Source organism: Lontra canadensis, unplaced genomic scaffold (genome assembly GCF_010015895.1).
Source record: "Lontra canadensis isolate GAN:19392208 unplaced genomic scaffold, GSC_riverotter_1.0 scaffold550, whole genome shotgun sequence".
In the NCBI taxonomy this organism is placed as follows: Eukaryota; Metazoa; Chordata; class Mammalia; order Carnivora; family Mustelidae; genus Lontra; species Lontra canadensis.
The window spans coordinates 1,327-28,501 of record NW_022631540.1 but is presented as its reverse complement, the minus strand read 5'-3'; the positions used below and the strand labels follow the sequence as shown (position 1 = coordinate 28,501).

The 27,175-nt window shown below is 44.3% G+C and overlaps 1 long non-coding RNA gene across 1 annotated transcript; it reads right to left on the bottom strand.

Moving 5' to 3' along the window:
* Positions 1–20,554: 20,554 nt before the first annotated feature.
* Positions 20,555–25,449, bottom strand: LOC116863113. Its single transcript, XR_004381767.1, has 2 exons — positions 25,283–25,449; positions 20,555–21,808 (listed from the first exon to the last, which is right to left on the bottom strand). It is a non-coding gene; the product is annotated as an uncharacterized LOC116863113 (long non-coding RNA).
* Positions 25,450–27,175: the final 1,726 nt, after the last annotated feature.

Below are 27,175 nucleotides of genomic sequence, written 5' to 3'. Positions count from 1 at the left end.
CTCTGGGGGATCAACAGTTCCCTGCAGCTACTTTGTAAACTTGAAGCCGCAGAGCGGGGAGGAAGGGGCCATCAGGTTAACATTTTCTTTTCCCAAAGCCGCCATGACATTTGTCAGGAAGGCGCCCTGCGGGGCCCAGTGAGCAGCCCTCTGGCCAGCCCTCCCCTCAGCAGCTGCAGGGCCAGACACTCCAGCTCCGCCCCGGGAGAGCAGGCCCAGGAAGGGGCCAGCGCCACGCCCAGCCCCCACAGATGCGCTTCCTCTGCTTGTCAACGCAGGAGAAAGAATTGAGTGTGAAACTCTCGGGATCTGTGAGAAACTATGTGGTCTGGGAGGAAAATCTCAGAAAACCTTTTTGATGCAAAAGACATTGTGACATGGGCTTCGGAGAGGAGAATTCGACTTCCCCCTGTGCAAGGTGCTTTCTATAGTCAGGCAGGAATATTGGCATCACCTTCTGATCCAGCTCAGTCCTTGTTCAAAGGGGAGAGTCAGGGGGTGGTGGGAGGGGCTGGGGATGACTCAAAGAGAAACAGAACTAAATTCCAAGTCCCTCGACCCTTTGTTTCTGGCTGACTGATGATCCGGAGGCAGTGGATTCTTAGCCTTTCAAGTTCAGGTTCACTGCCTTCCACCAGAAGTACACAGTGAAACGGAATCACTGCGCTGATCCAAGCCCCCAGATGTTCTGACAGTTTCCTATTCAACTGTGAAGAAAGGGCAGCAGGCCATATAGTGGCTCTAGGGGATAAGGACTCCACTCAGTGCACGAGAAAAAGGTGAAGACTGCCCAAGACAAAAAAAAAAAAAAAAATATATATATATATATATATATATAAGATAGTAAGAAATGTTGGAGATGGACAGAGAAAACCTCTGGAGCGGACAATTTAAAATGAGCCTTGGAGGAACGTCTGGATGGCTCAGTCGGTTAAGCATCTGCCTTCAGCTCAGGTCACGATCTCAGGGTCCTGGGATCCAGTCCCGCATCAGGCTCAGCAGAGAGTCTGCTTCTCCCTCTCACTCTCCCCCTGTCCTCTCCCTCTCAAATAAATAAAATCTTTAAAATAAATAAATAGATAAACAAATAAGCTTTGGAATCTCAGGAAAGCTTTGTCAGTTGTTGATCCTTCCTTACTGCTTAATCCTGATGAGCTAGCAGTCTGCGAACCAGACTTTGCCTTTGGCCTTGGTTGCCAGGAAGCTCGGAGCTACATTCTGAGCTCGATTATAGTAGCTTCCCTTAGCCTAAGTTTTCTGCTGGGGTTATTGCAAATCATTTCTGGATTAGGGAGGAAGACAGCGTTTGTGATTTTCTGGCTAAGCACCATCTACTCCCCTGCGTCTTGTGTTAGCTGGATACCAAATTCCCTGTAGGAAAATACATTTCCCTTCTTCTGGCCCCTGCACTTCGGGGAGGGGGGCCCACCTCCATCTCAAGGGAAAGGCATGTAACCCAGACACAAGCCAGTCAGTTTTTCTATCTCCCTTGTCACAGCCCTGAGTTATAGGTGGACAAAGGAGCCAATGAGAGACTAAGAGCATCTTGCCAGGAATTGGGGGCTGTCCATGGCTTCCACTGGACTTGTAGTTGGAAAGACACACGTCTCAAGCCCTCACGGTTGTGACGTGACCACAAGGGAAGCATCCGCTGGAACACGGAGCTAAATCTAGAGCAAGGCCTGCAGGATAAAGGGAGATGAGGTAAGCAGGTCCGGGGGCGTCCCTGGAGCCCCAGCCCAGCTGTGCCTGAAGGCCACCCGCCCTGTTTATAAAGCAGCAGATCCCCCGTCTGCTTCTGTCTGACCTGGATTTGTTGTCATAGCAGAAAGTGTCCTACCTGACACAAAGGTAGAGACAAAAAGCCATACTTCATTTTCTCCTACTGTGAGAATGATACGGGGCGAGGGCAGAAATTCTGAAAAACACAGGCAACTGTGAGAAAAAATATCACTCGAATCCCATACCCTAGAGACAATGGTAAAATGAACTGTTACCAGAATTTACTCTGAAGCCAGAAGAACACTACTCGTGACCACCTGCAAACAGGCAGTCACCCTAACCCCAATCCCATCTTGGTTTACCCCGCCTCAGCCCCACGGAGGGGCAGTCGAGGATCCATTTCTGGTTGGCTGCGGTGGGACTTAGATTTCACCATTTTTTTCACCCCCAAGTTGAAAAGCCGTAAATCTGGCCCATCACCAAAGCCGTTCTTGCTAGAAGAGTTGAGGTGCTTGAGCACCGCCGGCATTTCAGGCAGACTCGACAGCTTTCCGAAGCCACTCAGGGAGCCACAGCCCAGCGGCTCAGGAGCCGGGAGCTGAGCAGGGCCGGTCCTCTGGCTCCTCGGGCAGCCATTGTGGGGCATGTCGCTTTCCACGGACAGCACTACAAAAATGCTAGTGCTCCGCTTTCCCACAAAAGCTACATAGCAGGTTTTCTGTTTCTTTTCTGTTATGAAAGTTTTCAAACATACAGAAAGAGTAGAAAGAATACAGGATAACAAACACGGGCGCATTGGTTCAGCTTCACACTTGTTTACTTTTTGCCAGCTTGGCTTCAGGGATTTCTTTTCTATTTCAAGTGTGTTCTTTTAATTTTATTTTTAAGTAGGCTCCACACCCAACGTGGGGATCAAGGGAGCCAGCCAGGAGCCCCTTGCTGAAATGTTTTCTTTTCTTTTTTCTTTTTTTTTTAATTTTTTTAAAGATTTTATTTATTTATTTGACACACAGAGAGAGATCACAAGCAGGCAGAGAGGCAGGTAGAGAGAGGGGGGAAGCAGGCTCCCTGCTGAGCTGAGAGCCCAACGTGGGGCTTGATCCCAGGACCCTGAGATCATGACCCGAGTCGAAGGCAGAGGTCCTAACCCACTGAGCCACCCAGGCGCCCCTGCTGAAGTGTTTTCAAGTAAATTATAGACATGTTATATATATATTTTAAAAGATTTTATTTATTTATTTGACAGACAGAGATCACAAGTAGGCAGAAAGAGCCCGATATGGGGCTCGATCCCACGACCCTGGGATCATGACCTGAGCCGTAGGCAGAGGCTTTAACCCACTGAGCCACCCAGGCACCCCCACAGACATATTATAAGTGGACATATCTGATTGCTTCTTCGTGGTGCCATTTTCTCTCTTAATTTCCTATTCCGATTAGGTATCTGAGGAGGACAGTGTAGAACAATTGCCACCGCGTGCTCCATGGCTGCTGTTCACCAACTGCTTCATGCACTTGTTCATTCAACCATCCATTGGGCAGTATTTATTGAGCCCCAAGTATGCCACAGTTTGAAGCCCCACGGACATAGTGACACACAACACTGGGGGCGCGCGGGAAGCCAGCCCTCACGGAGCTGACATTTTTGTGCTGAAGATGGACGTTAAAGAGATAAGGTGGGGCAGGACAAGAGTGAGGGGAATGGATTCTGGCTCTATCGTGAAGGCAGAGTCAACAGCAGGGTTTCCAGACGGACTGGATGTGAGGTGTGAGAAGGGGAAAAAAGGGGGTCAAGGACGATGGACATTTTTAGCCTGAGCATCCAGAAACCTAAAGGGACCATTCACTAAGATGGAGATGACCCCAGAGACAGAAGGTCTGGACGGGAAGATCTTAAGTTCAATTTAGGGGTGCCTGGGTGGTTCAGTCAGTGAAATGTCTGCCTTTGGCTCAGGTCATGATCCCAGGGTCCTGGATTCTCCTACTCTCTCCCTCTGCCTGCTGCTCCCCCTACTTGTGCAATCTCTCTGACAAATAAATAAAACCTTCAAAAAGAGAAAAAAAGGTTCACTTTGGCCATGCTACATCTGCGATGGTCACACAGGAAGCCAGCTGAGTCTGGAGTTCAGGGGTGATGCCAAGGTTGGAGATGCTACTCTGGAGTCACCAGATATACAGATTATCTTCAGCCCCGAGACTGGATATTAAGGGGCATAACTGGCAAAGATAACTAAGGACTGAGCCCTGGAAAGTGGGAAACAGCCGCCAGTATGGTAGAAAACGTCAGTGTAGTGTCCTGACACCAAAAGCACAAAAGGTTTCCGGAAGGGAGCAACTGTGTCCAATACTACTGATAGGCCTTTGCAGATAAAGACTGAGAACCGGGGGTGCCTGGGTGGCTCAGTCAATTAAGCATCCAACTCTTGATTTGGGCTGAGGTCATGATCTCCGGATCCTGGGAGAGAGCCCCACATGGGTCTCCAGGCTCAGCACAAAGTCTCCTTGTCCCTCTTCTCACCTCTGCTTGCATGCTTACTCTCTAAAATAAAATAAAGTCTTGGGGCGCCTGGGTGGCTCAGTGGGTTGGGCCGCTGCCCTCGGCTCAGGTCATGATCTCAGGGTCCTGGGATCGAGTCCCGCATCGGGCTCTTTGCTCAGCGGGGAGCCTGCTTCCCTCTCTCTCTCTGCCTGCCTCTCTACTTGTGATCTCTCTCTGTCAAATAAATAAATAAAATCTTTAAAAAAAATAAAAAAATAAAAAAAAATAAAATAAAATAAAATAAAGTCTTAAAAAAAAAAAAAAGAAGAAGAAGAAGAGGAGTAAGAACTGACCCCCCAGTTCAGCACCAAGAAGGTCACTGGTTTCCCTGGCAAAAGCAGTCTGGGTGAAGGACCAAAGTCTGACAGGCCGGGTCATGAGAGAATGGGAGAAGCGGAGACAGCAGGTACGACAGCCCATTAGAGACATTTTGCTATGATACAAAAGTGAGGAGAAACGGGGTACTAGCTGCAGCGGACAAAGGGTCGAAAGGTTTGGTTAAAATGGGATAAATTATATCGTGTCTGTGCTAATGGAAATACCGAGGGGGGAATGACGCAGAAGACAGGAAGAACAGCCGGGCAGGGTCCATGAGTGGTCCAGAGCAGATGGGGTCCAGGAGCCGGTGGCCGAGAGGGGCGCCCCCAGAGCGGGGGACCCGGCAATGGGGCTGGCTGCAGGTACAGTAGACACTAGGTGTGGTCAGGGGGTTAATTCTGCTGTGAGGAGACACTACTGTCCTCCTTGGAAATGAATCGACTGAGCCTCAAAGAAGTTAAGTTCCTTGCAAGGGGCAAATCTGGGCCCCAGGCTCCAAGTTTCCAATGGCAAACACCATTCATTCCCTGCAGGCACCCCTCCACTTCTGCCCAGAACCAGACGCGAAGGAGTTAAAGAAACCCTCTGCCGCATTTTATTCTCCACGTTTTACACAAAACACGGTTGCTCTGAAGCAGTCTGACAGTAGAACTGGGGTGAGGGCTCTTCGTGGACGGGCCGGCCGCCGTCCCAGCTATTTGTCTGACTTTCTCATCTGGCACGTTCCCACGTGAAATTTCAGTTTATGGGGCCCGTAAATTGAGACCAAGCTTGACAAAACAGAGACCAAGCTTGACAAAACGTTATCCTGGTACATTTTCCAAATTGAACTTTATTTCCCCCTAAACACATAAATGTTCGAGTGCTCTTACTTGGCAACGGGCCATCTCCACGCTTTGTGCAGAACCTTGGTCCAGGGCGCGGGAGGCCGAGTCGCAGCCCGCGGTGCCCGGTTTTCCGCTGGCGCCACCAGAGGGCGCCAGAGCTCCGCTCGCTCCTGCCCCGGCCCCCCGCAACCCGCGCGGCCCGGACTCCCGCCCAGACCGCGGCCGCCCCCAACCCGCGTGCCGGCGGCGCCGCGACCCCAGCCGCGGTCCCCTCCGTCCTCCGCCCGGCTTGCAGCACCCCGGCGCGCTACGCTCCCCGGCAGACGGTCCCAGCACGCGGGCGCGCGCACGCGACCCCGGCAGAGCGGAGCTAGACGGGCGCCGGGAGCAGGGAGGAGCCGGGTTTTGTGGGAAACAGGACCGGACGCGCCGTCCGCTGGTCCTCCGCTCGCCGAGAGCCCGGCCCAGGGTCAGCACCTCCTCCGCCTCGAGCCCGACGCAGCGGAGACCGGGTCCCACGTGCGCGGCTGGGACTTTAGATGATGTTCAGACGCGCACGCGGCTCACCAGGCACGTCTGTTCCGTGGGGACACGCCGCGACGGCGCGCAGTGCGACCTGCCCGCGGACGCCGGAGGAGGAGTCCGCGCCGGGCGGGTGCGTCCCTGAAGCGCTGGTGCGCGCGGCCGGGATCGCAGGCGGGGTGCGCCAGCCCTGCTGATGGCCGAGCCCCGCCCAGAGCCCTCTGAGATCTGGCTGGGGGGATGGTTCTTCTCGACCCCTGTAACCGCAGGTACCTGTCCGGTGACTTTCGACACGGAATGAACTGAAGGCTCGAGACCGCGAACCCTGCAGCAGGTCAACTATGACTCAATACGGGTCTCTTCCAGGCTCACTGCTGCTCCACAGCTGTTCGGGAGGCCGGCGCAGAGTCTTCTGGAACCATCGGTATCACAGGCCTTAAGTCCCTCTGAGGAAGAATCTGTCTGTCTCCGCTTTGGAAGACAACAGCTGTGCTAAAGGAGAGTGTAACTGAGGAGACAGAACCTTCACGATGAAAAGTCCTTTGTGTCACTCTGTACACAAGTTCCTATTGCTTTCTTTCCTTTCTGGAGAAGGCGGAATCTGATGGGTTTGACTAACAGTTTTCTATCAAACTCCATAAATTTTGTGTGTGCGTGTGTGTGTGTGGAATCGACATCTTTTTAATTAATTCACTTAGCTTTTACTGAGGTGCCCAGTGTGTGTCAGGACCCATGCTAGGCACTGGGGATGCAACAGCGAACAAAAATAGCAAAAAACAGCAAGGCTGGGGGCGCCTGGGTGGCTCAGTGGGTTAAAGCCTCTGCTTTCGGCTCAGGTTGTGATCCCAGGGTCCTGGGATGGAGTCTCACATGGGACTCTGATCAGCAGGGTGCCTGCTCCGCCCCCCGCCGCCCCCCCCGCCTACTGTTCTCTGTCAAATTTAAAAAAAAAAAAAAAAGGCAAGGCTGTACTATAGAGCTTACCTCCCTCCAGGGGCAACCACCCAATGTTTCTAAACATGCATCCTGTTAAGAGGGCATTCAGGGGCGCCTGGGTGGCTCAGTGGGTTAAAGCCTCTGCCTTCGGCTCAGGTCGTGATCCCAGGGTCCTGGGATCCAGCCCTGCATCGGACTCTCTGCTCAGCAGAGAGCCTGCTTTCTCCTCTCTTGCCTGCCTCTCTGCCTACTTCTGATCTCTGTCAAATAAATAAAATCTTAAAAAAAAAAAAAAAAAAGAGGAGGGCATTCATCAAACTTGCTGTCTTCAAAGCATTGTGATGTAGTGCGACCTCTGGTAAGGTGGTTCGGGTGCGAAGCAGGAAGACGAGCATGAACTCACTGTGATCACTAACTCTGTGATTCTCAGGAAGACGCCAGTTTCAGGCAACAGGCTTGAGCAATGCAATCTCAGGCCGAAGGTCCCGCTGTAACCCCCTGGCTGAATACAGAGAGGCCCATCAGGCAACCTGCCTCAGAATACCCAGAGGCCCTAACTAACCAAACGGCTACAACAGGCAGAGCTACCAAAAAAGGAGAATTCCATACGCTCCCATACCTACCCCTCCTTAAGTCAAGTCCCCACCCACTGCCTCCAAGCAGGTAGTCTCTCCTCTGCTCCCCTGGTATTCAATAAACTTCTGTCTCCTCTGTCCTGCCCCAGGTGAATTCTTTCACCACCAGCTCCCACCCCATTGGTTCACCACACATTTTAGGGTTCCAGTTCCAGCATTGCTGTGTCGCACTCCCACCCCGTTGATATCCTGCCTTCCTCACAGCTTAGAGAATTCAATGATAAGCCACCTAGAGCTGTCAAAACATTACACAAATGCAGGTTTATATATTTTTATGTTACAAAAATTAACTAAAGAGAGTATAAGATAAGGGAACTCAATCACGAATGATTAGAATGATCCTTCAAACAGGGTCAGAGGACTTAAAGATTGGGCTAGAACTCTAATCATTAACTTTCAACTCTTATTTACTTCTCTGAAGCACAATCTTAGGAATCCAGAATATTCTAAATATCTCTTAAAGGATCAGGGTTAAGGAATGTGGTCAGCCCTGAAAAGGAATCCCTGAGTTTTATCCCCCTGGCAGCCAGCCTTCCTTGGAGAAGAGCTTTAGGCACGTCTTTCGGCTTTACAATGACTGGCTCCCCCAGACAAGCTGACCAAAAACCAACCATGCAAACCCAAGCAGCTTGGATATCTGACCAAGCTCAAGGCCACTGGGGATAAGGTGACATAAGAAGTCAATAATCTCTGAGGTGACTCCGTCCCAACAGAGGGACATTCCAGAACCTCTCTCACCAGGCGGGATGAACGTGAGATGCAGAGATTAGAGGACACTCCACAATCCCGAAGGCAGCTGCGCTATCTACCTGGTGGTCCGAGGCCTTCAGGTGCCTCCCAGATGAGTCTGTGGAGGTGACTGGGTGACCTTCCTGGGTGTTGAGATGAGTGTTTTCTAACCTCCCCACTTGCCCCTGATGAAGAGAACAAAGCCAAAAGAAATGTAGATAAAATTAAATTTCTTTGGGGTGCCTGGGTGGCTCAGTGGTTAAAGCCTCTGCCTTCGGCTCAGGTCATGATCTCAGGGTCCTGGGATCGAGTCCCGCATCAGGCTCTCTACTCAGCAGGGGGCTTGCCTCCTCCTCCTCTCTCTCTCTGCCTGCCTCTCTGCCTACTGATCTCTATCAAAATAAAATAAATAAAATCTTTTAAGAAAAATTGAATTTCCTTAAAACGTGCAGCCCATTGACAAATACTTGGGACAGGCTGAGCAGGACAACCCTCAAGGAGTTCACAAAGGAGTTAATGTTAATGCACCACTACGGCAAAAAGCAAGGTTGGCTTGAGAAGAGCAGCCCTCCAGGATGGTGCTGTAAGTCTTCGTTAACACAGGAAAATCCTTTTGGCAACTTCCTTTATCCCCGCCCCTCCCTGCTAACTTGAAAGTGTATTTTTTATCAGTCACTCCTCACAACCGCAGTGCTGCTCCTCCGGCCCACCAGTCCGGCCTGTGCTTGAATAAAAACACCTTTTTGCACCAAAAATGTCTCAACAATTCTTTCTTGACCACTGACAATGCCATCACCTAGAGGCTTCATGTGGAAGGATTTTTCCATTTTCTCAGAAGATTAAGTGGAATTAATACTGTTTTTCTTAAGCCAGTATAGCAAGATCTGCCCTTTTGTAGAAGGTAGTTACACTTGGCAAAAGGAAGAATATCTAAATTCTGCAAATTCCCTTTTCAAAGTCCCTCTTTATTTTGAAAGAGTGATGGCTGACCATTTTGTTCCCATTAGAGGATCAACAGAAATATATTCCTTCATAGGCCCAAAAGAAATAAAAAAGCCTATGGAGTGACAATTTATCCAAATGGAAATTAAGAATCAGAAGACCTCTCCCTTTCCACCTCCTCCACTCCACGGAAGTCTGGTATCCTTGTGTCTCCTCTCAAAATCAAGGACTCTGCATCCAGTAGCATTTAGGAAGAAATCTCAAGTTTAGCAGACAGCTGAAAGCATTAACAGAAATATCTGAAGGCTGCATGGTATTGTCTTTCACAGAAATCAAAGGAGCTGGGGCACCTGGATGGCTCAGTAGGTTAAGCGTCAGCCTTCAGCTCAGGTCACAGTCCCAAGGTGCTGGAATCAAGACCAGCATCAGGCTCCTTGCTCAGTGGGGAGTCTGCTTCTCCCTCTGCCCCTTTCCCGGCCTCCCTGGTTTTGTGTGTGTGCACGCTCTCTCACAAAAATAAGTAAAAATCGGGGCGCCTGGGTGGCTCAGTGGGTTAAAGCCTCTGCCTTCGGCTCAGGTCATGATCCCAGGGTCCTGGGATCGAGCCCCACATTGGGCTCTCTGCTCAGCAGGGAGCCTGCTTCATCCTCTCTCTCTCTGCCTGCCTCTCTGCCTACTTGTGATCTCTGTCAAATAAGTAAATGAAAATCTTAAAAAACAAATAAAAAAATAAAATAAGTAAAAATCTTAAAAAAAAAAATCAAAGGAGTAGAAACATTTTGGCTGACTTTTCACCCCATCCAGAAACTTCTATTCCCTTCTAATTAAAAGAATCTGTGTTAAGCCCTAGCCCAGAAAGGAAAATCATTTCTAGTACTTTTTTTGTCAAGTACTAGAATATTTTAATTCAGATCAAATTAACAAGACTGTCCATCCTCCCTGATTTCTGCTCAATAAATATTTACTACCTGCCTACTGACATGCCAAGACAATACTCAAGATCCAAAGAACAGGAAGATCTAGCTCCGGCGTCAAAAACTCATGGTCTAGCAGGGAAGGTAACGAATAAGCAAATGACCGCAATACATCATTTCACCGTTTCTCCGTTTTACTGATGAAGAGTAAAAAAAAAAAAAAGCTAACAAGGTATTTCTAAATAATGAGGTACCGAAGTAACTGAATTACCCTAAGTCATTCAGTGTGCAACAGACCAGAATTCAAACCACAGTATCTTACTGAGCGACAGTCACCTTGACATCCTAAGCTAGTAATATTATTTATATTGAGCTTGCTCGATGTCGGATACCTGGGAAGTCAAAGAAAACTTGGAAAGGCCTTTCTATCATCAAAAATTTAGTTGGAGCATGAGTATTTTAGCTAGCACCTTGTTCTGAATATAAAGGTGAATTTAAAAATGAGTCACCTGGGGCGCCTGGGTGGCTCAGTCGGTTAAGCGGCTGCCTTCAGCTCAGGTCATGATCCCAGGGTCCTGGGATTGAGCCCTGCATCAGGCTCCCTGCTCAGTGGGGAGCCTGCTTCCCTCTCCCACTCCCCCTGCTTATATTCCCTCTCTCACGGTCTCTGTCTCTGTGTCAAATAAGAAAGTAAAATCTTTAAAAAATAAAATTAAAAAAAAAAATAGTCACCTGTGAAAACAGATTAAATTTCAAAGTCTTCAAAATTCTGTATGAGGTGTGACTCTGGACTACTGTTTTAAGTTCCCCTTGCCCAAGGGGAAGGTACAAAACAAAACAAAACAAGCTGGTCCCTTCAAAAGGATTGGGAAAAGACAGAGTATACATAATTCAGACTACACATAATTCAGCCCCATATTTGACAAGCTTTCAAGAAAAGGATAAATAGTTTAGAATGATGTTTTTTAAGTCCTCATAAATGTAAATTCAATGGCCGGCAGGTTCACTTTTTAATCAATGTTTGACATTTGTTCAGCTACAAGGCTGTCAAGATCTACCGGGAAGACTAGATTTGTGCCCTTCTAATCTCAAGCTTTGTATATGTCTAATAATCCAGTGATGTAATTGATGTGGGAAACAAAGGCAGAAGAAAAATTATTAAATTTCCTTACAAGCTACAACCCATTAACCAGTCCTTGAAACAGGCAGAGTGACATTCCTCTAAGGACTCCACTGCCCCAAAGTTAACACTTTGCTAAGGGTAAAAGGTAATCTTAGCCTGAGCCCCAGGATCCTGTAAGTCTACTTTAACATATAAAAATTCTTTTGGAAACTTCCTTTATCTGTAACCCCCCAAGATACCCGTTGGCAATCATCCCCCAAGGATATGACCTACCAATCAACATCTGAAGGGTCTCATGACTCAGGTTTCATTAGATGGTAATAAATGACCTTTTACCAACAATAGCTACAACCTTCAAGGTCCTGGAAACCTTGCTTCCAAAATCCCTGAGATATTTAAGCTCTCCCTAACCCCCTCTCAAATTGAAAGTACATAACAGGCCACTCCTGACAACTCCAGTGCAGCTTTCTGCCCACAGGTCCAATCCCCGTGCTTTAATAAAACCATGTTTTGCACCAAAGACGTTTCTTTATTCTTTCTTGGCCATCAGCTTCAAACCCTAATGTCTTTTCCTACATCAGTAATTAGCAGCTTTTCACTCTTCACAACCATATACTTTTTTTCCTTCCATTTATCTTTCATGTGTCATGTCAAAAAAATATTTTATATTCATTTCACTGTTAAAGATTCCTGGTCAACTTCTGCTCATGTGGATTTCCACTCATTAAGTATTTCCTAAGTATTTAACTATGCTTTATGCTGGGAAACCCAGTCATCAGTAAGACATATGTATTTGGGAATGGCCTAGGGGAAAACGGGGCACATTACTAAAAAAATTACAGTAGATCTTAATGAGAAAATCCCAGGGTTCTACAGATTCTCCCAACAGTGGGTGTCTAACCCTGCCACGGTAAGGCTTCACTGATTATCTTTCAACCTAAAGGTAAAAATCAGTGAGGGAATGGCCCATTTTGTCTATCCAGAGACCCTTGGCAATAAGCATATAGTGCCTGGCCCACAGCAGAGGGCACATCATGTGAGACGACAGAATGATAGCTAGAGAGGAAAGGGCCTATGGGGGAGGTTTGCTCCATAGGATCTAAGCCTGTGTGTTTGAAGAGGGAGGAGGACATCTGAGGATTAAAGTTGGAGAATAAGCCACATCTGATTATAGGGGCCGTGGATGCCATACAAGGGAGGGACAAGCCTCAGAGCAATTCCTGAGCCAGCAGATCAGATCAGGGGACAGGAGGCCACACAGAACTGGAGGCAAATGTCCTAAGAGACTGGCAGTGAGGCCAGAGAGAAGTGGAATGGATCAGACACTGCTAAGAATAGGAGGGGCAAGGTTTGGTCATCGATGGAACGTGGTGAGTATAACAGCCAAGTGGAGGGCAGCTCAGAAGGAGCATGTTTAAGGGGAAAAAATCAATTCTGTGCATGTCATGTGAGGTGCCTGTAGACATCCATGTGACACCTAGCAAGCAGGAACCCATATCCCCCTGGGCCTGGGGGAGACAACATCAGGGCCAGGTGCCGCTGAAGCCAGGCAACATGAAATCACCCAGAAGAACGGAGAAATTAGAGAGCAATTCTAAATGAAACAGAATTTAGGAGAGGAGCAAGTTCTAGCGGAGGTTCCACTCCCTGCCAGGAGCCGCAGCTCCCAGCCCCAGCCACTAGACCACTCTAGCCCAAGTTCATCCCAGCCCTCTCCAATCTAGCCTTTCCAACACTCTGGCCCTGTTATCTGGTCCTGTCTGTGATAGCAGCTTCAGAAGTCATGGCATGGTCTCTTGAAGCATTATATTTGAGCAATTTGGGAGGAGGCAAAAATATTATGTTAGACAATGCAAAGTTACAAAGCAGAAAACAAAAAAAAAAATTCTCATTTTTTAAAACCAGTAAGACATCATTTCAATACTGTTTTGGGCTTTCAACTCCTCAGGCTGTGTATTCTCTCAAGAAATAAGAATCCACCCTGTGTAAAACTACAATTATATAACGGCCATCATGTTTTGTTTCCTCATTATGTCTCTCGGGTTTGGTGAAAAAAGTACCTCCATTCTTAAAAGAAAAAAAAAAATAGACGGACCTTTACCCTCTCCCTCAAATAGATAACCAAGTACAGTGCTAAGTTACCCTTAAGTCAAACCCTAAATCTCATAATCAACTAATCTTCAACCAAGGTGCCAAGAACACACAAAGAGGAAAGACAGTCTTCAAAAAAATGTGTCCAGTCAACTAGATATCCACATGTAAAAGGATGAGACTGAACTCATACCATATACAAAAGTCAACTCAAAATGGGTTAAAGACTTAAACATAACACCTGCAACCATAGGACTCCTAGAAGGAAACACAGGAGAAAAGGTCCTTGACATAGGTCTTAGTAATGATTTTTTTTTTTAATTTGACACCAAAAGGTTAACAAAAAGGAAAAACAAGTGGGACCACACCAAACTAAAAAGCTTATGCAAAGCAGACAATCAACAAAACAAAAATTCAACCTACTCAATGGAAGGTATGTGCATATAAAATAAGCGATAAGAGGTTAATACACCAAATAAAGGATTTATACAACCCAACACTCCCAAAACTTATAATGTGATTAAAAATGGGCAGAGGACCTGAACAGAAGACATTTTTTCAAATAAGACATTTTCCCAACAGACACATGCGAAGAGGCTCAACATCATTCATGATAAGAGAAATGAAATCAAAACCACAATGAGAGATCATCTCACACCTGTGAGAATGGCTAGAATCAGTAAAGCAAGAAGTAACAAGTGTTGACAAGGATGTGGGGAAAAGGGAACACTTTTGCACTGTTGGTGGAAGTGAAAATTTGTGCAGCCACCATAGAAAACAGTGTGAAGGTTCCTCAGAATGTTAAAAATAGAACGACCATAAGACCCAATAATTGCACTGTTGAGTATTTACCCAAAGAAAATGAAATCACTAATTGAGGAAGATGTATGCATCTTTCTGGTTCACTGCAGTATTATTTACAATAGCCAAGATACAAAGGCAAAGTAAGTGTACATCGATAGATGAATGGATGAAAAGTAGTATATACACACAACAGAATCTTACTCAGATATTAAAAAGAATATCTTGCCATATGTGACCACAGAGATGGACCTAGAGGATATCATGCTAAGTGAAATAAGTTGTACAGAGAAAGACAAATACCATGATTTCACTTTTATATGGAATCTAAAAAACCAAATGAACAAATGAAAAACAGAAACGGACTCATCAATACAGAGAACAAACTGGTGGTGGCCAGAGGGGAGGTGGGTGGCGGAATGGGTGAAACAGGTGAAGGGGATTAAGAGGTACAAACTTCCAATTATAAAGTCAGTCAGTCAGGGGGATCAAAAGTATAGCAGAGGGAACACAAGCAATACTGCAATAATGTTGTATGGTAACTACACTTGCAATGGTGAGCATTGCACAATGTGTAGAATTATTGAATCATGTTATATACCTGAAACTAATAATTCGTATGTCAATTATGCTTCCATTAAAAAAGTAAAACAGCAAAAAAGAAATTTACAAAACTGAGACTTGAAAAAGAATTCTGGTTTCAGAATGTTGTATGGAAAACTGTGAAGGTGAAATTCAGAATTCTGAAAGCCACACTATTAAATATTTTCATGTTTATAGTGAAATCATAAACAGAGGGGACCACATCGAACTAAAAAGAAATCATCAACAAAGTGAAAAGACAACCAATGAAAGAAAATACTTGAGAATATCTGATAAGGGGTAACATCAAAAAAATATGAGGAATGCCTACAACTCAATAGCAAAAATCATCATCATCTAATCTTAAAATGGGCAAAGGACCCAAATAGACACTTCCTTCCGAGGACATACAAATGGACAGCAAGCGCTCAACATCACTAATCCTCCAGGAAATGTGGATCACGCTTGCCTTGGCAGCACATACACTAAACCACCAGTACCACCTCACCCTGACTGAACGGACAGCACCGAAGTCAAAAGGGAGGTGTTGGGAGAGGACATGGAGAAAGGGAGCCCACTGTAAAGCGGTGTAGCCACTCTGGAAAACAGTATGGAGAGGTCTCAAAAACTGAAAAAACAGAACTACCAGCTGATCCAACAATCCTCCTTCTGGGTATGTATCAGGCAGAAGCGAAGTCAGGATCTCAACAAGCACTCTCAAGTTCATGACAACATTGTTCACAAGACGGGAGAAGAAGTTAAATGTCTGTCCGTGGATAAACATGGAAATCCAGCCTTAAAAAAGGAAATTCTGCCACTTGGGGCATCGATGGACCTAGAGGATATCATTATGCTAAGTCAAATAAGCCAGAAACAAAAAGACAGATACTGTTATCTCGCTTATAGATGGAATCTAAACAAATCAAACTCATGGAAAGAGAATGGTGGTTGCCAGGGATAGGGGGTACGGTAACTGGGGAGATGCTAAGGATACAGACGTTCGGTTACGAGGGAGTTCTGGACATCTGATGTACAGCATGGGGACCACAGTACCGAATTAGGTGAGGTGAGAGATGTTAGTCTGATGGTAGTGTGCACTTCATATCCACATACACTGAAACACAGCATATCTTAAATACACAAAACTTTAATTTATAAATCACCCTTCAATAAAGATGGGGGGGAATCCTGAAACTTCCATTTCCCATGCAACACTAGGCAGGTCTCTTAAGCTGTGAAAGGGGAGATTGTAAGGAGTGAACTGAATCCATTCTAAAGCCCAGGAAGGGTTTGTGTCATCCATTAGGTGTGTTAGTGAACATCAAAAAGCACAATGAGGGGTGCCTGGGTGGCTCAGTGGGTTAAAGCCTCTGCTTTCAGCTTGAGTCATGGTCCCAGGGTCCTGGGATCGAGCCCCGCATCGGGCTCTCTGCTCAGCGGAGAGCCTGCTTCCTCCTCTCTCTTCTCTCTGCCTACTTGTGAGCTCTGTCAAATAAATAAATGAAATCTTTAAAAAGAAAAAAAGCACAATGAGATGCAGAGGTGGAGAGCGCTGGCCTGGTATGGGGTGCTCACTCTAAGGTGAGAGGTGAGAGCTCCATTTCCCGAGGAGCTAACAAATGCCACTAACGCTAATCCAAGCTGGGTCTCTATACTTGCTAGCGGAGTCCTAACTAGAGCGGAAGCTTTTGGAAACTACCATAGGGCTCTATAAAAGCGGTATATAGATGTAACTGGTTTATAAAATAATCAGTCTCTAAACCACAAAGTTGTCCTCTTCAAATGCTGAGTAGGGTGAGCAGGGGCAGGCACAATGGACACTGTCCGGAAGTCACTAAGGAAGCTCTCTAACCTGTCCAGGGATTCATCTCCTGTGCTGTTCTGGGTGAAGGGAAACAGGTGCTGGTTTTAGAACTTCACAAACTTACCCACTCTACAGAGGTAGAGACTAAAAAGGGCGCTCAGTGCAGTCTATCTACTTCCTTAGGTAACAAGGGAAAGGCAGGGCCCCAGGGATTTTAAGATCTCGGTGAAGTTCCAGTGGGATCTGGTTGTTCTCCCTGAACGAGCAGATCCCGTGCTGGCACATTACACATGGAGGCCCCACTCGACACCAGGTCCGTCTTTGTCAGGTCAAGGTCCAGCTTAACCACAGGCTCTCTTCAACCGGTTCTCCTCCCCCCACCCCCTCAGCTTCTATACCCCTACGACTGCAAAGTAATTGACTGCTCTACCAATGCTAGTGGAAATTAAGAAAGGATTTAGCACCTCTGCAATCTCCTGGACTTTTTCCAGAACACAGCTGAATGCAGCTGTTAAAAGTGAAGAAAAGGGGCGCCTGGGTGGCTCAGTGAGTTAAAGCCTCTGCCTTCGGCTCAGGTCATGATTCCAGGGTCCTGGGATCGAGTCCCACATTGGGGGCTCTGCTCAGCAGGGAGCCTGCTTCCTCCTCTCTCTCTCTCTCTCTGCCTGCCTCTCTGCCTGCTTGTGATCTCTGTCAAATAAATAAATAAAACCTTTAAAAAAAAAAAGTGAAGAAAAAAATTACATATATAAAAATGTCCTGGAGACCCTCTATCTAAAAAAGGAGAAAAACCTATTCGATTCGTCCAAAGACACAAGTATGAAATAAAAATTTTAAAACTCACAACTAAAATGCTTAGAGAATGTAATTTCTACTTAACTTATATGTCCAGTTGATAGGCTGTTTACAGAAAAAGTATTAAAACACATTTAAATGGACTGGCCTATCTGGAACATGAAGTCTGGGAACTGATGGTCTTTACGCTTCAGATCATTAGCATGAGTAAGTACTGGGTGTACTTAATCACATTCTACCACTGGTTAGCTGGCTTTTTAATTACACCATCTCATTTTTACTTTATTTAAAGATTTTATTTATTTATTTGACAGACAGATATTACAAGTAGGCGGAGAGGAAGGCAGAGAGAGGAGAAGCAGGCTCCCTACTGAGCAGAGAGCCCAATGAGCCACCCAGGCAACCCACACATCTTTTTTTTGTTTTTTAAGATTTTTTTATTTGACGGAGATCACAAGTAGGCAGAGAGGCAGGCAGAGAGAGAGAGGAGGAAGCAGGCTCCCCACAGAGCAGAGCGCCTGATGTGGGGCTCGATCCCAGGACCCTGGGATCATGACCTGAGCCGAAGGCAGAGGCTTTAACCCACTGAGCCACCCAGGCGCCCCACACATCTCATTTTTTAAAAGATTTTATTTACTCATTTGAGAGAGAGAGAGCACAAGCAGAGGGGCAGAGGGAGAAGCACATTCCCTGCTGAGCTGGGAGCCCGACACAGGGCTCAATCCCAGGTCCTAGAGATCACGACCTGAGCCAAAAACAGACTTATCTGAGTCACCCCAGTGACCATACACATCTCATTTTTACGGAGTGCACTGCTACTCATTACAGAGTACATCACCTGTGACATTAACATGGCTGCTATCCTGTAACAATTTCCTGTTTTTATACCACCTTTGAAGAGTTCACTTAAAATAAAAATATCTTGGGAGCACCTGGGTGGGTTACTTCGCTACTAAGCATCTGATTCTTGATTTTGGCTCAGGTCATGATCTCAGGGTTGTTAGATATAGCCCCGCATTGGGCCTGGAGTCTGCTTGAGATTCCCTGCCTGTGCCCCTTCCCCCTGGCACGCTTTCTCCAAAAATAAATTAACCTTTTAAAAAATGTTATTTTGAGGGGCACCTGGGTGGCTCGGTTTTTAAGCATCTGCCTTTGGCTCAGATATCAAGCTTCATGTTGGGCTCCCTGCTCAGCGGGAAGCCTGCTTCTCCCTCTTCCTCTCCCCCTGCTTTTGTTCCCTCTTGCTGTCAAATAAATAAAATCTTTAAAAAATGTATTTTATATATATGTATGTATATATATATATATATATATATATATATATGTCCATTTTGATTGAAAAAAAAAAAAAAGAAATACTGATAATATGCTCCTGCCTCAGACCTACTGCCCAGCGATGTGTTTTAACACTCCTTCCAGGCACCTGCTTAAGCTGGGAACCCACTACTACGAAGAAACCTCATCTACTGACAGGAAAGCACGGGCTCTTCACCTGCGATCTGTCAATCCCATGTCAAGAGCACATGTGCGCTGTCCTGGGAGAAGCTGCACAAATGTCAACATTCTCCGAGGGATATGAACCGAAAAACAGGTGCCACCACCAGGAATCAAATTGAGAATTCACTTCTGCAAATATACACTGAACAAAAATTTTCTCCAAGCCCTTTAATATTTAAACAGTTGAGGCACAAGCAATAAAACTGTTTATTTTTATGTTACAAGAAAGTAAGTTTTGTGTAACATTTGCATGATATACTAATTTTCTCAAAATCTTTTCTGTAATATTTCATTAATACTCTGGTCCGTAAGTTGGTTCAACAAGGTCAGAAAAGCAAGCAGAAAGATGGTAAAAAATATCAACCATTTTGAGGGATAAGAGGACTCAAACATCTGCTGACTGCCTACTATGTCCGCTGTACTAGGTTTTTTATGTACTTTACATAAATTCAATGTGAATGTAAATTCTAGTTATCTATGAACAGGACAGCATGGACACGGCCAGGTAGGCCCGTTTTGAGTGCACTTCCACCTTATGTACAAACTGTGGAATCAGACAGCTCCTTCCCAGGGAAGCACACTAACCATGCACTAATACATATTTCCACCAAAGACTTTCAAGTCTGTGGAAGCTGCACACATGTTGCTCATGTGCAACGTGCACATGGGCACATTCAGGTGGTCGTCACTCTAATTAAACTGGGGTTGAGCACCATTTGCCCAACATCATCCCTACTGCCTGGTTCCATCACCCTGTAAAACTTTAGACAAGAAACCATGTTCTATAATTATGGACCTGGGAGAAAACCTTGTTTGGACTTTTTTTTTTAAAACCAAACTATCACCTTTCAGAAGTGGCAACTAATTTTAAAGCACAAAAGTTGTCATTTAAGTAAGAAAATGACCGCATAATCAGATCCTTTGGGCAGACAGCATAGCCTATTCAACAGGCGTTAGATCAAAACTGATTATCTTTCAGAAAAGCCAGTGCTACCCAGCTTAGACTACGCCACAATTCTCAAGGGCATACAGCCGCCGTCAAGTCCTCTCCCAAAGCTAAGTGGACTGACTGCTCACTCCTCCAGCTCGTCCTTGGCTTCTCTAGGTCCATTCCTGCCTTGCCACGGGGTCTGCCCCTTGCTCTTTTCGCCCCCTACGTTCTCACTCTGACCTATACACTGAATGCCCTTGGTCTGAAGACTCCCCTCTGGCTGAGGGGAGTACAAGATGAAAAGACTGTTTTCCCAGCTATGTGACCAATGACCACGACACTGCTTTGGATTTGGGATCTATGAGTGAAACTGACTAATCAGCATGTTTGCACTGCTCACATCCCTATCCCCAGACAAGAGCAGGCAGGATGCCATCAAAAAATTTTTTAAAAATTAAAAAAAAAATTTTAAAAACCATACTGTGTAAGGGTACAGGAGCACAATTTTGGAAGGTACATGAGGAAGAGTCCTTAAATGTCTGCGTTACGTAGTTTAATGATCTAATTTTCTAGATGAGAATACTCGGGGTAAGTTCAGAGATGTAATGTGACCTGCCAAAGGCTATGCAAGCTGTCCAGAAGCAAAAACTTAGAACTATACTCCAAACTCTTTCCTCTATACCCCTATCACAACAAAAACCCAATGCTAAGGTTAAGGAAAATTTATAAACAAATTAAGTAAAAGACTTAAGTACATAGGAAAAGTCTGCAGGATCGCTCCAGATTTTGAGATAGAATAAAGGCAACGTGTATGTACAGGGAGGAATTGTTACTCAGTTCAACAGATGACAAGTACGTACCAAGGATCTTTATTCTCAGACCTAATGTTCAACCTGTGACTGCAGATAACATGTCACTATTTTGAGAACACTTTCATTCTCTCCAAGTCTTCAGCCACAAGGTTATACCTTATTCTCATCATAACGAGTTAAATGAATCAGATTGAAAGAGGACTGAGGAGATACACTGAAGATAAAAGCAAAGGGGAACAAACATTTTACAAGTTTATCCCAGTTACCCTAAAGGTTAAGTTTCAGATTTACAAGAGTAATGACAGAACTGCATGATTTCAGTGAAAACCAACACAAGTTAGATCTTTAAAAAAAGGGGTGGGGGTGGGACAATCAATTCAGAAATACTAAGTCAGGCAAGCATGCAAACTTCAGAGTATAAAAAATGCAAGGCCTGGTTGTCCAAACAAATATATCCCTCAGGAGAAGGTGGTTTTAAAGATGCGTAACAGAAACAAATTAATTAAAAGCTGAAAGGGACACTTCTCTGAGTTAGCAAACCAATTCCCTCATTTTTTAAGTGAGGAAAGAGGGTAGACAGTAATTAGTGAGGCTCACATGGCTAGATTAAGGATGTACATAGATTTAATTCCCGGTGCTATTTACTACATACATCTAAAATACGATAAATATCCAGAACACATTAAGCCCACCGATTAAAATGACAAATACACAGGGAGGAGGTGAATTAATACAGCACAGCAGCACTTCTCACATCATATTTAAGAGATTAAATGGAAAAAAGTAATCTCTCAAAGATTTTAATGCTCAGTTTTGATAAAGATTCCATCGAATTCTTTAATGTAGAGCAAATGTACTAGCTTAAAAAAACGTGCATTCTTCAGCTTTCTCCTATACTTTTTCTGCTTATCTTTCAAAACTAAGCACTGAGTATTTCTAACATAAGTAATGTGATGTTATATGTACACTTTAATTGCACGTTTTCGGAATAAAATAAATCCATGATATTTTGGTAACTCATAGTGTATTTATAAAATGAAAAGCTTTCTATCAAAATACACTTTTCACTGGGAAAAATAAATAAAACAGACAAATGGATCTACACAAAGTAAAAATTAACTTTGGTAGATTTCAGTGTAGGACAGTCCATAACAAGCCTATTTGCCCTTTTCCCCCCAGAGCTGCTCATCTTCCAACTTAAGATTTTAAAAATATTTTTAATTGAGATTATGTTGACATTTTCTCATTCCACATCATCTTCAGCCAAGCTCTGAGCACTTACAATTCTCTGAAAGAGAAAAAAAACAATTTTAATTTTTAGAAGTCCTTTGTGGGAGGCAAGAATATCCAATGGAAAAAGACAGTCTCTTCAATAAATGGTGTTGAGGAACAGTACAGCCACATGGAAAAGAATGAAACGGGACCACTTCCTTACATCCTGCATGAAAATAAACTCAAAATGAATTAAAGATCTAAATGTGAGACCTGATACCATAAACTCCTAAGCAGTAATCTTCTTGGACACTGGCCTCAACAACATTTTCTAGGTGTGTCTCCTCAGGCAGGGGAAACAAGCAAAAATAAACTACTGGGACTACACCAAAGTAATAAGCTTTTACATGGCAGAGTAAACCAAGAAAATGATAAGGCAACCTACTGAGGTGGAGGACATCTGTACATGGTATATCTAATGAGGGGCTAATTACCAAAATATAGGGGCGCCTGGGTGGCTCAGTGGGTTAAGGTCTCTGTCTTTGACTCAGGTCATGATCCCAGGGTTCTGGGATCGAGCCCTGTATCAGGCTCTCTACTCAGCAGGGAGCCTGTTTCCCCCCCACTCTCTGCCTGCTTCTCTGCCTACTTATGACCTCTGTCTGTCAAATAAATAAATACTCTTTTAAAAAATCCAAAATATAAAAAGAACTCATACAACTCAACAGGAGGGAAAAAAACCCTAATAATCCAATTAAAAATGGGCAGAGGACCTAAACAGACATTTTCCCAACAGACAGATGCAAGGATGCTCAACACCATTAATCATCAAGGAAATGCAAATACAAAACCCCAATGAGATATCGCCTCACACAGTGTCAGAGTGCCCAGAAACAGGAAGACAAGAAGTAACAGGTGTTGGCAAGGATGTGGAAAAAAAGGAACTCTCATGCACTTTTGGTGGGACTGTAAACTGGTACAGCCACTGTGGAAAACAGCTGAAAGGTTCCTCAAAAAATTAAAAAATAGGAATACTGTTATGGTCCAGTAATTCCACTGCTGGTTATTTACCCAAGGAAAATGAAAATAGAGGGTGCATGGGTGGCTCATTCAGTTAAATCATCTGCCTTCAGCTGAGGTCATGATTCCCCTGGGCTCCCTGTTCAGAAGAAAACCTGCTTCTCCCCTCCCTTTGCCACCCAGTCATACTTGGTCTCTCTCAAGTAAAATTAAAAAAAAAAAAAAAGAAAAGAAAAGAAGAGAGATGCCTGGGGTGGCTCATCCCATTAAGCCACTGCCTTCCGCTCAGGTCTTGCTCTCAGGGTCCTGGAATCAAGAGTCCAACATCAGGTGCTCTTCTCACATGAAGTCTGCTTCCCCCACTCCCTCGGCCCCTCCCTCCTAGCTCATGCGCATGCTCTCTCTCTCTGATAAATGAATGAAATCTTAAAAAAAAAAAAGAAAAGAAAATGAAAATACTAATTCGGAATGATGTATGCACCTCTAGATTTACTGCAGCATTATCTGCAAGAGCCAAGATATGGAAGCAACATTAGTGTCTATCAATGGATGAATGGATAAAGAAGTGGTAACCATATACAGTGGACTATTATTCAGCCATAAAGAATGAGATCTTGCTATCTGCAACATGGATGGACCTAGAGGATATTATCCTAAGTGTTATTTCACTAAGATAAACACCAGCTGATTTCACTTATATGTGGAATCTAAAAACCAACAAACGGGACACCTGGGTTGGCTCAGTGGGTTAAACCTCTGCCTTCAGCTCAGGTCATGGCCTCTCTGCACAGCAGGGAGCCTGCTTCCCCTCCTCTCTCTCTCTCCGCCTGCCTCTCTGCCTACTTGTGATCTCTCTGTCAAATAAATAAGTATTTTTTAATTAAACAAATAATAAAATAAATACCAACAAATGAACAAACAAAGGAGAAAGAGATCTCTAAGTATGAACTGGTGGTTGCTGGAAGGAAGTGGGTGGGGGCAAAATTAAGTGAAGGGGAGTGACAGGTCCAGGCTTAAAGGATTAAAAGTACAGCACAGGAAATACAGTCAATGATCACATAATACTGCTGTATAGTGAGACAGACGGCAGCCACATTTATGGCAAGCAGACCATAACGTACAGACCTGTCAAATCAGTAACTTGTACGCCTGAAACTAATGTAACATCGTGTGTCATCAATACTTCAATTAAAAAAATTTTAAGGGGGGGAAAAATTATGTCCTTTGTATTCAAAGAATACAAAACTTGCTAAGGTTTACCCATTCTGAGAATTCAATACTTAACATTTCTAAACACTGTTATCAAAGAAAATAATGATCACACTACTGTCAGTCCCATCTCAAAATCTAAGGAATAATAGTATGTTTTACATGTTAATCAATTATATAACTAAAACCAAAAAGAATTCAAGATATCTTTTCACTCTCATATAAATTAAGAGTACTGGTCATTCAACGCTCCAAACATTTCCCTTTTTGGCTGAAAATGCTCAGTCAAGGAGGAATACAGTAATTCCAAAATTAGCATTTGAAAATATTTCCAAATAACATGAGTTAACTGAGTAAAGGAGGTCATTTTTATAAAGAGGAGTTCAGGTTTCATCCTGAACTCATCCACATTTCAAAAGACCTCACATCCTCAGGTCCATCTTCCAAAAGCACTACGCTATGTTGCCTTTCCAAGAGCAGGTAACATTAAACAGAGGATTCTGATTTAGATAGACTAGGAACCACATTAGTCTAAATAAAAAGGGTTAAGACCAAATCTTTGGTTTTTTCAACCCTTTCCCTTAAATCTCTGGGGCCTTTATTTTCTCTCCAGTCCCTTTTCAACCTGAGTAAAGATCAGTTTGAGGAATTAAACAATCTTAAATCACACCAACTGTGGAAACTCACACACGAGTAAACAAACTATTCCAAAAACTAGATTCATTTTGATTTCTTGGAAAAAAATAAAAATGAACAGAATGCCTCTTAATCAATTCTTAAGTTATAAATAATCTTTTATACAAATGGTGGTGTATTCAATATAGCTTTGGAGATGCAGTCAAGTAACTCCAAGCCCAAAGCCCATCTTGGCAGAAGCAGAGGCACTGGGGCTTTTTAGACAAGTGAAGTCAGAGGATATCCAACAATCCTTTAAGATCTAATTACGGGCTATGTCATCTCAGCCCCTATGCCCTCTGCCAGGCAACATAACTGAATTCATGGGCTCACAAAAGTCGACAGAAAGGTAGTTTCAGAAAGTAGCTGAGAGTGGCCCAATTCTGGTGAATACCAAGGCCTCAGATTTCAGAATACGAGACGTACTTCTTGATGCACACATAGGACACAATGACTAGATCTTAGTATCGCTCACTCCAATATTGTTAGGGAAGAAAAATTTCAAGCACTGCTATCTCCAATTCTACTTTGATTCCAAGAGTTTCAAATTTCATCATGTTCACTAGATTAATTTTTAAATGCCAATGTCCTTAAAACATTTACTTCTCAGATTCTACTCACTTTTACTAACATTTCAAATCCTTACCTGACTAATTGTTGGAAGCTTGGTCAGAAGCATCTGGAACACCGGTGGTGGGAGAGTCTGCTGTAACACTTGCAGCAACTGCTGCGGCTGTCCACACACAGCAATTGCGTTTGTCAGATGGTCTACACCTTTCTCATATTCTCCTGAAAGGGTTACATAAAAATAACATGTGACCTGGAAAGCCTTTGCCTTTGTCAAAAATTCAACTCTAAATCCTTCACTGTATCTCCAAGTGATACTGACCAAAAACATCCCACAAGTAAAAACTTGGAAATAATCTACAGTACATTCATATAACTGAGTGTTATGAAAGCATTAACAAAAATGAATCAGATCACAGGTACTGATACAGAAGTGTCTTCAAAACATACAAAAAGGGAGAAATTAAAGTGCAGAAGTGTCCAGGTATATTACCATTTACAGACTTAAGAGTATTTCTGAAAAATTATATAAGAAATTGCTCACTTGGGCACGTGGGTGGCTCAGTCCATTAAGCATCTGCCTTCGGCCCAGATCACAATCCCAGTCCTGGGATCAAGTCCCACATAAGGTCTGTGCTCACTGGGGAGGCTGCTTCTCCCTCTGCCTGCCGCTCCCCCTGCTTCTGCTCACGGCACGCGCTCTCTCACTCTCTCAAATAAATAAAATCTTAAAAAAAATAAATAAATAACTTGCTAACTGTGGAACACTAACCTTCTGAGAAGAACTGGAAGACTGGGGACTGAGGTGGAAAGGAGGCCCAAATTCACTTTAGATTAATCCTTTTTACTATTTTGAATGTTATCAGATGGAATTTCAAAAAAGAAAATTTATCTTACAGTGGACATATTACTTTTGAAAGAAAAATGATTACATATAACACAAACTGAGCAAATTTTAATTATGTCAAAAAATTATTTCTTCAACTTTCTGGGTTGGTGAACACATCGAGGTACTAAGAGGGTGGTGCATCCAGACATAGTGGAAGATCCTCACCCCCACACCTTGCCCTATACGATAAACCAGTCAACAGTTTTCTGACCCTGACTAAGAACGTGACTAAGTAAGGGACTGCAGAACGGCACATGAAGCAGAGGAACTGCCGGCTGCAACATTTCCCTTGAGAAAAGCTAAGGACGGAGGTATTCAAACTGAAAAAAGCAGAACTCTACAAAGCATTAAAAATGGAAAATACAAAAAACTTAGATCTTCTGCAAGGGCCTGGACTTGCATTGGGGGATACAATGGCTCCACGGACTTGGAAATTAAGATGCCACTTGGCCACTGAATCCTCGTATCACTGAATTTACAGGCAATACAGGGGATTACAACTCTGTTGCCTGGGGATATTAATTCCAATTATTAAATGGAAACAGAGCTGCTACTGGACTGTTGTGTGTAGAACACAGGTCCTGAGACACCTCCTAATATTTCTAAATACACTGGAAGCAGTTAATGTACCACCACAGCAACTCAATGCAGTTTCCTCTCTGCACATGCAGAGCCTGTTAGCATCATCCTGAGATGAGATCTGGTTCAGTTAACAGAATTATGCTTATGGGAGACCCCTAGATGGAGGAGACCACCAAGCAATGAGGTTCACTGCCTAAATCACTTATGCCTTCACAAGATTTACTTTGATATTGACTTTTTCCCTAGTTTTAACCACCTGAGTCTTTAACATCATGTTCGTTTGGTAGTTTCCACCAGAATAAAGGCAGCTTGGCAGAGTTAAGTAACCCTCTGGACAGTGCTGAGCTACAGTGTGAAACATGAGCTTGGAAAAGAAGAGTAACTGCTGCCTGTCCTTCCCTGGCCTTCTTCCCAGGCACCATGAGTTACTGTCCTCAATCTGGAACTGACAGCTCAAGTCAACAGATGGCCACAGTGCATAGATCTCCAAGGCAATCCAAA